Genomic DNA, 11,511 nt, shown 5'->3' on the forward strand with positions numbered 1-11,511 from the left:
TATTTGGGGTCATCGTCCTCAAGGCCTGGTGGGCCAGGATGTGCTCCAGTCTCTCCTCCTCCCCCGTCATCTGCTCCGATCTTCAGGAAATTTTACTTGCATGTGACACCCATTAGATTGTTCTATAATTTGAGTATTCTCTGGGTCACTTTTCTTTGGCATGGTCCAAATATGGGTCTCTTCCCGTCAGTTGGCTAATTAGCTGTCTTCCAAATTATTTGGCATAGGCCAGTGAGTGCTTCCAATACTTATCAGCTTGCTGAAACATTTCAGTTGGTATTCTATCAATCCCCGCATCCTTGTATTTGGCTAGCATGAGTGCCCTCAGTGCAGGCGGAACATCTTCCTCCAGTGCCATTGATTCTTACTTAGAGCTGCTGCTTCTTGCAGTCACTTTACTGGGAGCTCGTATTACAATCCATCCATCCATCCATTGGGTCAAGCACATTTGTACATATATTACAGTCATTTCCAAACATTTTCTTTCTCCTTGAGCCCTTAGTATCAGTTCCTCTTTTTTTTTTTTTTAAAGCTACTTCTTGACTTGTTGGCATGTTGGCTAGTTCTTTCTGATGCAGCGAATCTCTGTATTCTTCCCATCTACTTTGACACTTCAATATTTTGCCCACACGATTTTTCAATATTGCAATCTGGACTTGAATTTTTTTCACTTTAAGATACACTAAATGTGTTCTTCTTTTTGGTTCTCTAACTCTAGGTCTTTGCACATTTCATTATAATATTTTACTTTGTCTTCTCAAGTTGCCCTTTGAAATTTTCTGTTCAGCTGTTTGATTTTATCATTTCTTCCTTTACCTTATCTACTCTACAATTAAGGCCATGTTTCAGGCTCTTCTGAAATCCACTTTGATCTTTTCTTTCATCCCTATCTTCTAAATGACCTTTTGCTTTCTTCGTGCAGAACGTTCTTGATGTTATCCCACAGCTTATCAGACTTCCTGTCACTAGTGTTCAAGGCGGACAATCAGTTCTTGAGATGATCTTGAAATTCAAGTGGGATGGACCTGAAGGTTGTATTTTGGCTCTCATCCACTTGTTTGAATTTCTTCTGCTTCAACCTGAACTTACATATGAGCAATTGATGGTCTGTTCCACAGTTAGTCTCTGGCCTGGCTTCTCCATCATCCCTCCCCACAGATGTAGTCAGTTTGGTTTCTGTGTACTCCATCTGGAGATGTCCACGCACATATTCGCCATTTGTGTTGTTAAAAAATATATTAAAAAGGTATTTTCTATGAACAAGTTGTTAGTCTTCCAAACTTTTATCATGTGATCTCTGGGTTTGTTTCTATCAGCAAGATCATATTTTGTAACTACTCTTCCTTCTTCTTTGTTTCCAACTTTTGCATTCGTTAGTAAACAGAGGTTTTTAGTTACTGTTTTTCCTTTAGAGTAAAAGAACCTAGTCTTAAAAGGTGAAAATTAACCTTAGTAAAAAGGGAATCTTTGTAGTTTGATGATCCGGGCAATTACCATATACCATTATGGAATGCATTAAAGATTACCTAAGTAAAGATCAAATTCATTTCAATGCCACCACAACCACTCACATGCAAATCATTTTTATTTAGTCAGAATCACAGCACTGGAGGCCCTATTGGTGTTGCATTCTGCCAGTCACCCAAAGAAGATGCCAGCCTGCTTTGTCCAGCTTCTCTGTGCATCCCTGGACCCAGCAGGCAGCTCCCCCAGATGACTTGAGTAATGGACTTTGGTTCTCTGCATACAATAGACAAAAATCCTTGTGCAGTGCCCAGTTTCTCTTATGCCTGAGAGATCTGAACCTGCTGCAGATGTCACGTCTAAATCCTGGAAGGGATTCTCATCATCCATGGCACCTCTTCCTCTTCTCAGCTCTCGCTCCTGGCCACCAGCCCTGCCCAGCTGGCGACACTGACCCCACACCCCTCCTCCAACTTTTGCATTCTAATTGGCAATAGTTATTACTGTATCTGCATTGCATGGTTGATCGATTTCAGACTGCAACATAGGTGGGATTCTTCCATTTCTTCACACTCGCTTTGGTGGCTGGTGCATCAATTTGAATAACAATTGTATTGATTGCATTTCCCTGAAGAAGGATAGATATAATCCTATCACTGACAGCATTACACTTCAAGATCTAGCTGGAAATGTCCTTCTTGACGAGGAATGCAATGCCATTCCTCTTGTTAGCTTCATTCCCAGCCTAGTAAGACATATGGTTTTCTGATTCAAAATAGCCAGTGCCAGTCCATTTCAACTCACTAGTACTTAGGATGTCGATTTTTATCCATTCCGATTCATTTTTGATGACTTCTAATTTTCCTAGATTCATACTCAGCACATTCCAAGTTCTGGTGATGAGTAGATGACTTCAGCTGGTTCTTCTCATTTAGAGTCGCAAACGGAGGTCCCAAAGACGTTATTCCCTCAGGCTTGACTCCATCCCGGCATTACGGTCAACTCGACTTTGAGGAGGCAGCTCTTCCTCAGTCGTACTTTGAGGGCCTTCCGACACGAGGGGCACTGTCCCCGACAATGCTCTGCTTCTTGGAATGAGGTCTTCCGTGTCGGACAATGTTTCGATGCTGTCCGTAAGGTTCAGGGGCTCATTCGTCAGACATGGACTGTCTATTCCTTCGTTGTGGTCAGTTCTTCGTCTGGAAGCACTGCGGAAACCTGTGCGCTGTGGGTGACCCTCCTGGCATTGAAATACCATGCCATCGACTCCAGCATCGCAGCAGCACACGGGCCACCACAGTTTGACGGACAGTGGACCTTCCCGACTAAACCCCTTCCTCGTGACTATCGCCTGTTCTGTGTGGTCGATGTGAGAGCCCAGTGGAGAAGTGGAGTGTTGCGAGAGGAGTAGATGGTGTCAGAATAGGGTCGAAGGGGGACGCAGGCATGCCTGACCCCTGCTCTGTGGCAGCTGGTGTTGGACTGCTGTGGAGGTGGAGTCCACTCCCTGTGTAGCCAGAGGTCAGATACGGCCTCCAGGGTGTTTTCTCAGTTTCTATCACAAGTTCATTACAATGAGCAAGGTCAGTTTCAACCAGACCAAAATAACCCCTTCATAGGCATGGGTACAGGTCTCTCTCTTTCTGGTTATAAGGGAGGGTTGGGGCAAAGGAGGGGAAGGAGGGAGAGTCTGGGGCTAAGGATTACTTCATTTCATTGCCACCACAAGCTAACTAACACTTTACCGGGTAGTCTGGAAGCACATCAAAACGTTATCACAGAAGCAAGAAGTCAAAGCCGGGCAAATCAATCCGAAGTGCTTGAGAAAGTTCTTCTGTTAACCCCTGCCTGGAGAGGAGCATTGTTAGGGAATGCTCCAGAGCAGATGGGCTCTGGTGGTTTGTGAACGTCTGGGTGGGCCACATACTCACAGGCGCCGCGCTCTGGAAAAGAGATCCCTGGACCCAAGTCCTGAGGGCTATGATTCAGCCTGAGAAGCTTATTTTCAGTCCGTTTCCTCCTAGGTGAGCCTGATTACAGCTATATTTATATAAAGCATAAAAACAATGGAATATATATATGGTCTTATACTGATGGGTGGACCTGGGGCCTCACCTCTTCACCGTGTGCCACCCACTACTCTGAAATGAGTTCCCTGGGTTGGAATGTGCAAACTTGAGGATGCTATGGGTAGCCCACCCGGAGGGAAAGGAAATGCAAAGGTCTGGCTTCTACTTGACCTCTTTCTACAACAGCGCCAAGTGGGATACTGTCTAACTAACCACAGCTCCAGGGGCCATAAATGAAGCCCCAGGCCCAAGAGCGTCTGGTGGGAGGGCTGTCACAAGACAACACCTGTCCTCAGCAGGGTCAGTGGAGGAGCAGAACAGGCCCACCCACTCACCTCTCACCCACAATCATACAAATCACTAGATGTTAGTCCCAGGCAAGATCAAGCTCCCACTTCCCACTGCCCGCATTGAGCTGGCTCTGACTCATTGTGAGAAGTGCCCCATCGTTTTCCAGGCTGTGATCTTTGAGAAAGTCAGAGACTGTCTTCGTGGAGGATGTGGATGCTCATGGCATCCCAGCTGGCTGCTGCTGTGCCTCATGTCGCAGAGTCTATACACTGCTCCTCTGTTCTGCCCTCTGGTCTCCTTGCCTTGGCTTCTGGTCTTGGCTTGGCTCCTTTGCTCTGTCTCGGACTCCATGCCGCAGCCTCTGGTCCCTCTGGGTTGGGCCTCCATCAGTTTAGACAGAGCTCTCGAATATGCTCCACTGGTGACTCGTCTTCCTTCATGGACCTGGGATTCCTTTCTCGGTTTTTCTAGGTTTTTTTTTCCTTCTTCCAAGGCATCTCTAGCGGGTTCAAACTGACAATCGTTTGGCATTTAACACAAGATAGACACGGAATTAATTGCAGCAGTTGGGATTGGGATGATAGAGATGTTGAAAGGCAGGAAGGTAGAAAGCTCACTCTGCAAAAGAAACTTTCTCCATTTGATCCTCTGGAGAGCTGTGCTGCTTCCCTAACTTGGAAATGATGATTCAAGTGCCATGAGCCTCCCAGTGCCCCACAAAGACAGATTCCCTGACTTTCTCGAAAGGGGAAGCAGAGTGGAGGCTTCTTACTAGAGGAAGGGATGAATGAGGGCTTAAAATAGAGCCACTTGAATGTACAAGCTTAACTCCATTTTTAAGTCTTAACACCAGTCTAAAATCCACATGGAATTCACCAGCACTTCCTCGTGGTGCAGACTAACCATGCAGCCTAAGGAGAGTCTTTATTTCCGAGATCTGGTGGGTGCAGGATATCACAGTCTATTCCTGGAGAGTCGTTCCATTGTAGATAAGCAGGTGAAAGATATAATGGTTTATACCTGCGGGGTTTTGATGAACAGCATTATTGAAAAGTCTTTACAACAGACCTCCGGAAACAGTCAAGACTGAGAAAGCAATTACTGTAACAAAATTACCCCCAAAATCTGCCCTGAAATCGTCCTGTGGCCACCCAGATGCAAACAGAAGCTCGCGCATCCTTTGCAATGATGTGCTGGTAACCCATATACGTGCTATATGCAATTCACTTCTCTCTATAGAATTCTTGCTTTTAAAAATCCTATTTTCTACTCTTCTGACAATTTGATGTTGTAACGTTTAGCTTTGGCTCCAACTGTACAAAACTGTTGGGTTTTCCTTCTTGTCTGGTGTGGTGGCCGTGTGCGCCCAGATTGTCTCTATGTCAGAACGAACCAGACCCTATCCCTCAAAAAGCTGGTTCATGGAGGTCAAGGCTTCTGTGAGACATACTTGGGGCACAAAGGAGAGATAGCATGAAATGCAGCATCCTGAGTTTTCTATCCTGGCACATTTGGGATGACCCCACATGCATGAAACAGCAGCTAGCTCTGTGTACTCAGTCAGATCTAGCAGGCTGGCAGGTCACCAGGATTCCTCCACAGTCTGCCGATGCCAGGGTGGCTCTCCTTGATGGGAACAGTCTAAGCGTCTGTGGGGTTGCTCATCCCCCTGTTGTGGGAAGGGGTTATCAGGACCAAGGCAGCAAAAGCGAAAACAGAAGACTTATGCACACCCCTTACTTCTCAGATCTTGTTTCAGATTAGGGTGGAGAAAATAAATGTACCATGAACAGTGATGACTCCTCAGAGCCTAATCTTTGCAGAAGTAGTGAGCAGTTCATGCCTTAGGTGGGTGAGCTCAGAGAAAAATTTGTAGTACTTATTGTGACAATAAGGCAAAGGGTCAAAATAAAGCCTTCGGATCCTGGACTCCAAATTCCACTGACAAGTCACTTCACAGAACCCTTCACTCATGAAAAAAAACCTTCAAAGTTTAACTCTCTACCCAACACAACAATTTCATCTATAAAAACAACAACAATAATAAAAGGAAAAAAATACACTGCCTTCGAATTGATGGGGACTCATAGCAACCCTATATGACAGAGTAGAACTGCCCTTTTGGGTTTCTGAGACTATACATCTTGCAGGAGAAGACAGCCTTGTCTTTCTCCCACAGAGCAGCTGGTAGGTTTGAACCACCAACTTTGAGGTTAGATAGCTATCACAGAACTCACTATGCCACCAACACTTCTGAATTTCATCTCCATTGCCCCCAAATTGCCCGGTGACAAATACCTTTGGTGGTAGTGAGCTCCATGTTCTGTACTCCAAAATGAGGAGCACTAATTCTCTGAAAGCCTTCATGCTCACCCAAGAACCGCTCCCCTGTGGCACATCCCGTCCACTCATTGGTTCTACAGACAGCCTCTGAATGGTTCAACATAAGTGGACTCGCTCTTCCTTGAAAACAGTTTTTGAAACACATAAGAACAATTCTAAGCACTGGGAGCTGCCACAGGGGCCAGCTCACACAGTGACAGGTTTGAGCTCAAAAGCAGGCAATATTATCAGCAACACTGAATCAGAAAACAAAGGAAGAGAGACCAATTAATACCATCATCAGAACAGCCTGCCCCAGCATCGTGCAGCCTCCACCCCAGACAAATAACCTCACACTAAAAGCAAATGACCAAGCATTCCGTAGCTCCTACTGTGGGACTTCAAGAACACCTTTGGAGAAAGCATGCTCTACTGTAAACTAGGTTCTGGAGATGAGTCAAAGGAGGGCCCTGGTCCTATGTAGACCTATGCAGGGCCCAATCACTTTCAGCAGATATGGACATTGTGTAACACAACGTGGAGAGGCGGATCTCTGTGTGACTCAAACAGGAAAATGCTCAACTAGTAAGTAGCTAAAAGGTTGCTAGTTCTCATTCACTCACAAGGGACTTGGAAGACGGGTCTGGTGATTTCTTCAGAAAATTTCCAGCCTTGAAAATGCCAGGGAGCCGTGCTACTCTACACAAGGGGATCGCCCTGGATCTGACTCGATCCCAACAAACAATCATAGAAGTACGTTAAGGAAAGGAAACTGCTTCCCTGGACAACAAGATTACATCATGCTGTGAGGCATACACAGTGTACACAAGACAGGGCCAGGGGACACTCAGTGATTAGAAACCAAACAGAACAGATACAGTAAATGCCAGCCCCAGAAAAGCAGGCGCTTAGAGATTTTCAAGCCCATTGTTGCAAAGACAGAAACCTAAACCCAGGGGAGGCAGGGAGGCACCTGAGGTTTGCAAAGCATGGCAGGGTGAGAAGAAAAAAACTCTCCCGATCCCTCATTCTGGGCTCTGGCCCACATCACACTGCTACCTTATTTCACCACACAACTGCAAAACATCCATCCAAATAGCCACTATTTCCCCAAACTGACAAGCTCCGGGGGTGGGGGTGGGGGGCACGGAGGTGGGGCTGGAAGACAGGGGCAGAATTTTACATTCCTCGGATTAAGAGCAAAGCGATTCCCAGATGAGTGCACCGATCTCCCAGGAGCACACAGACTCCTGTGTCCTGTTTTGGTGTGACGGACACAAAACTGCGGGCAGAAACCAAACTCACAGGACGATGAGCTTGCAGGAAAATCACGAACGCTGAACGGGGAACCACGCCCAACGCCAATCGGACGGCGTCGATGGAGAATGCAGAGCTGGGAAGGGGAGACTCTGAAAAGAAGAGGGCAAGAGGGGGGCGAAGGGGGACTCTTCACAAAGGTCAAGTTTTCCGCAGGAGGCAGCGTGGGGAAGCGCAAACCATTCCTGGGGCCGCGGGAAATTTGGGGTCTCCTGGCAACTCTGAGACGGACTCTCTGGGTCAGTGACCTCAGGCAAGCCCCTTCTCGTTCCTGGGCCTCAGTCTCCTCACCTGTCCCGGGAGGCGGCTGCACCTGACGTCCCTCGGTTCCCCCAGTGCAGGCGTTCTATGCCCCCGCCCCCACCTCCGCCAGACGTGCAGCGCATCTGACTCGTGGCAACCCCTTGTGTTTCCGAAGAGAATTGCACTTCATAAGGTTTGCAGCGCCCAAAGACCCATTCCTTACTAGCGGGTCGCGGAGCAGGGTTCCCGCAGCCACTGGAGCCTTGCCCCCAGATAACCGGGCCCCTTTGGGAAGCGCGAGAGAACCGCAAGCTAGACGTCTGGGTGACCTCTGACGTCTGGGGACTTCGGTTTCCCCACCTGTCAAAAAGCACCAGGGGATCGCAGCCCCACAAGGTCACGGGAGATGACAGGAGGGGCGGGCGGGGAGAATCCTCCGGTCCGGCCCCCTCTGCGGAGGGTCGCCCGGGACGACATGCATCAGATCTCCTGCCAGGAGCAGCCCAGTGCCGCCCGGACCTGGGGCATCCAGCGCGCCCCGGAGGAAGGAGAGGTGGGTCCTGCCGAGAGCGGTGATCCGCCGCAGCCCGAGCTCGTCCAGACGCAGACTCACCGCTCCGGCTCCGGACCAGGCTCCGACTCCGGCTCCGGCGTCCGCGCAGCCCCCCGTGCCCGCTTCAGAGCCCACCTCTGGCCATCCCCTTCGGCTGCCGGGGCAGCAGCTTCCGGGCCCTGTCACGTGACCGAGGCGCTCCTGCCGGGGGCCGAGATCACGTGCAGCCGCTCCTCCCTGTCGCTCGCTGAGCCCAGAAACTGTGCTCCGCAGCAGCACCTGGTGACCTCGAGCGGCTACTGCAGGAGAGGACGCCGCCCCGGGGGCTGGGGTCCAGCGTGCAGGCTCAGTGCCCTTGAATTGTGCTGCCTGGGCAGAGGCCAGCGTCGGAGGGCCCTCCCGGCGGAGCTGTAGGCTTGGGAAAGACGCTTCAAGTTGACGCTTGCTGTTATTTTCCTTAACCCTTCTCAGTGAACTTACTTTGCTTTTACAAAATAGAAAAGAAATATGCATCTTTTAAAAACCATCCCTTCATATTTGTAGAAGGATGCATAAGCTTGTCTGAAGATATGAATGGGACCGGGAAATAGGGAAGCCTCGGTTTAATATATTTTAAATGTTAAGTATATTAATTTACTATAAAGTATTAATAGTTTAGTGTGTTTCTGGTAGATTATTACCTAGGCTTCTCTTCTTTCATCCTCTTCTTCATACTTTTTCCTTTTTAAATATTACATATTTACTCAACTAAAAAGATTAAGAAAAACAGATGCATGTTACAACAAAGGTAAATTTCTATAGACTCTTTTTGGTCTATCTTAAAATACCTATATTGAGTGAATGAAGGCAGAGAGGGAAATGACATTTACAGAATGTGGTGGAAATACAAAACGATACATAGTGACAACAAAGAGATAGCGCTTGTCTAGACAGGTGTAGACAAACGATGTGATGCCGAGTATTATGTGCTGTCTTGGCTCGGCCATGATTCTCGGTGGTTTGGGGGTAGTATTCAACCATCCTCTACTTGGAGATCATTTGAAGGGGCGTTTCCTTGGGGAAACATACACACACATACATACATACACACACACACACACATATACTTTAGCAAAGTCCACCTTCTGTGTATCTGACTCATCATCTCTGGCCCGCTGGTTCTTGAGGGCAGAGGGCAGATTTTGATGATCAAACCCTGCAGCCACTTGAGTCTAAAGAAACCTCCAACTTGGCACCTGATCCACAGATTTAGGACTTGGCAATGTCCACTGCTTTGTTAGACAGTTCACACACACACACACACACACACACACACACACACACACTTCAGTGGTTTGGCTCCTCTAGAGAACCCAACTGATGCAAAGGGAGCAAGGAACGTACAAAGAAACGTGAGGAAACTTTGGAATGACAAGTATGTTCAAACTCCCTCATGCAGTGCCAGGGAGTTGCTTCTGACTCATAGTGACACTGGAAGCCCGGGCAGAGCTGCCTCGTGGGGTCCTGAGTCTGTACGTCTTTAGGGAAGCAGAGAGCCTCATCTTCCTCCTGCAGAGAGGCAGGTGGGTTCAAAGAGCTGATGGTTTGGTTGATAAACCAACTCATCACCCAGTAGGGCTCCTTTAAAGTATGTTCTGTGTTTTTATTGTGGTAATAGTTTCACAGATGAATGTGTATGATGAAATATATTAAATTGTAAATGAGGACGTTAAAGTACTGACCAAAAAAACACTGGGTCAACAACAAAATTGATTATTGAATAAGGTTTAATTAAGCAGTATAGCAATTTTCAATCAAATGCCATCAAACTGAAAGTGGATAGGAATAATTCCCCTATTATCAGCAGTTGACTGACTATTTATTGAGAAAATTCAGAAGCAAAAGCAGCATATTTCTGGTTGGCTGATGCAACGTACTGTAGAAGTGCGGTCACTTTTTCATTGGTTACGGACAGTGGAAGCACTACGGTCACCTGACTTCCAGGACATTTTGGCTTGAATTTCAAAGAGAAAAAGTGTAAGGGACAGTGTCTACCCAACTGCCTCCGCCATTTTGTCTGGCACGTAGCTTCATATTGTATTTCATTTAATAGCATTAAGTTTTAAAAGTATGTGACTAATTCACTTTAATATTAGAAGTTCAGACAATATGAAAGTCTATACCCATTGCTATCAAGTCAATTCCACCTACAGTGATTCTAAAGGCAGAGGAGACTGGCCCGTAAGTTTCAAAAGCCCATAAATTTTTTATGGGAGCACATTGTTACATCGTTCCTCCATAGAGCCGCTGGTATTAGCAACCAATCAATTAACAATTGCATCACCAGCGTGCCCTATAAAAAATTATAGACAGTGTAAATGTCCCCCTCCCTGAATACTTCTCTCAAAAGGTTTAGTTACCAATAAATGGATATTTTCCCCAAACCCAATTTTATACTTTAAAGAAAAATATAGATTTGTGATCTTAAAAATTAGCATCATGAATGCTAAAATTTGTTTTGCTTAAGTCTTATTCTCATCATTGTCTATCCTACTTAACTATTTCACCAATGACATATATGAATTTATGTATCTTTTGAAACATAGTTTATTTTTTTTAAAACTACTGGTTTATTTCACTAGGAAAAGAGAAAAGAATGCTGATTTATGCCCAATTAAGTACCTTTACACTACCCACAAAGGGACCCGCAATGCTTACTGAGTACTTACTCAGTGTCAGGAATTGTGCTTGCAATACTGCCCAGCCCCATCAAGGCATGCACTCTGCAAGCTCCAGGGCTCAGAGTTGAGGGATTCAGTGGTTCCTCAGATGCTTCCTCCTGGGAAACCACATCTTCTGAGAAGCGCACAACTCCCTTTGGGAATTACTGGTACAAGTGGAATGCGCCTTTCCCAAACTGCCCCTAGAATCCCCTGGTGGTGCAAACACAATGTCTTTGGTTGCTAGCTCAGAGGTTGGTGGCTTGAGTCCACCCAGAGTTGCCTCAGAGGGCATGCCTGACCATCTACTGCTGAAAGATCAGGTATGAAAAACCCTAAAAACACAGCTCTATGCTGACACACAGGGTCACTAAGAATAAACTTGATGACAAATGAGTAGGCCAGAGAACCTGCTCATGGGCAGCTTAGTAAGGCTTCTACCTTGTTTCTGACCACCACACCCTTATTAGAGGGCTCCTTGGAAGAAAGACAAAGCTTTTTTTCATTTTCAGAGTTCAGACTCTATCCATTTTTGGTTATTCAGTCCTAGCAA

General features: G+C 46.7%; 1 protein-coding gene across 1 annotated transcript in view; it reads right to left on the minus strand.

Annotated features, from left to right (window-relative positions):
• LOC101654445 (proton-coupled amino acid transporter 1) overlaps positions 1 to 8,379 on the minus strand; it is a 48,319-nt gene extending 39,940 nt beyond the window's left edge. The window contains exon 1 of the mRNA XM_013004848.2: positions 8,320 to 8,379. The gene's annotated coding sequence lies outside the window, so the exon portion shown is untranslated. The remainder of the gene's footprint in view (positions 1 to 8,319) is intronic.
• Between the last annotated feature and the right edge of the window lie 3,132 nt (positions 8,380 to 11,511).

This window comes from Echinops telfairi, unplaced genomic scaffold (genome assembly GCF_000313985.2).
Source record: "Echinops telfairi isolate 266 unplaced genomic scaffold, ASM31398v2 ScPeMD7_7469;HRSCAF=8507_0, whole genome shotgun sequence".
NCBI lineage: Eukaryota > Metazoa > Chordata > Mammalia > Afrosoricida > Tenrecidae > Echinops > Echinops telfairi.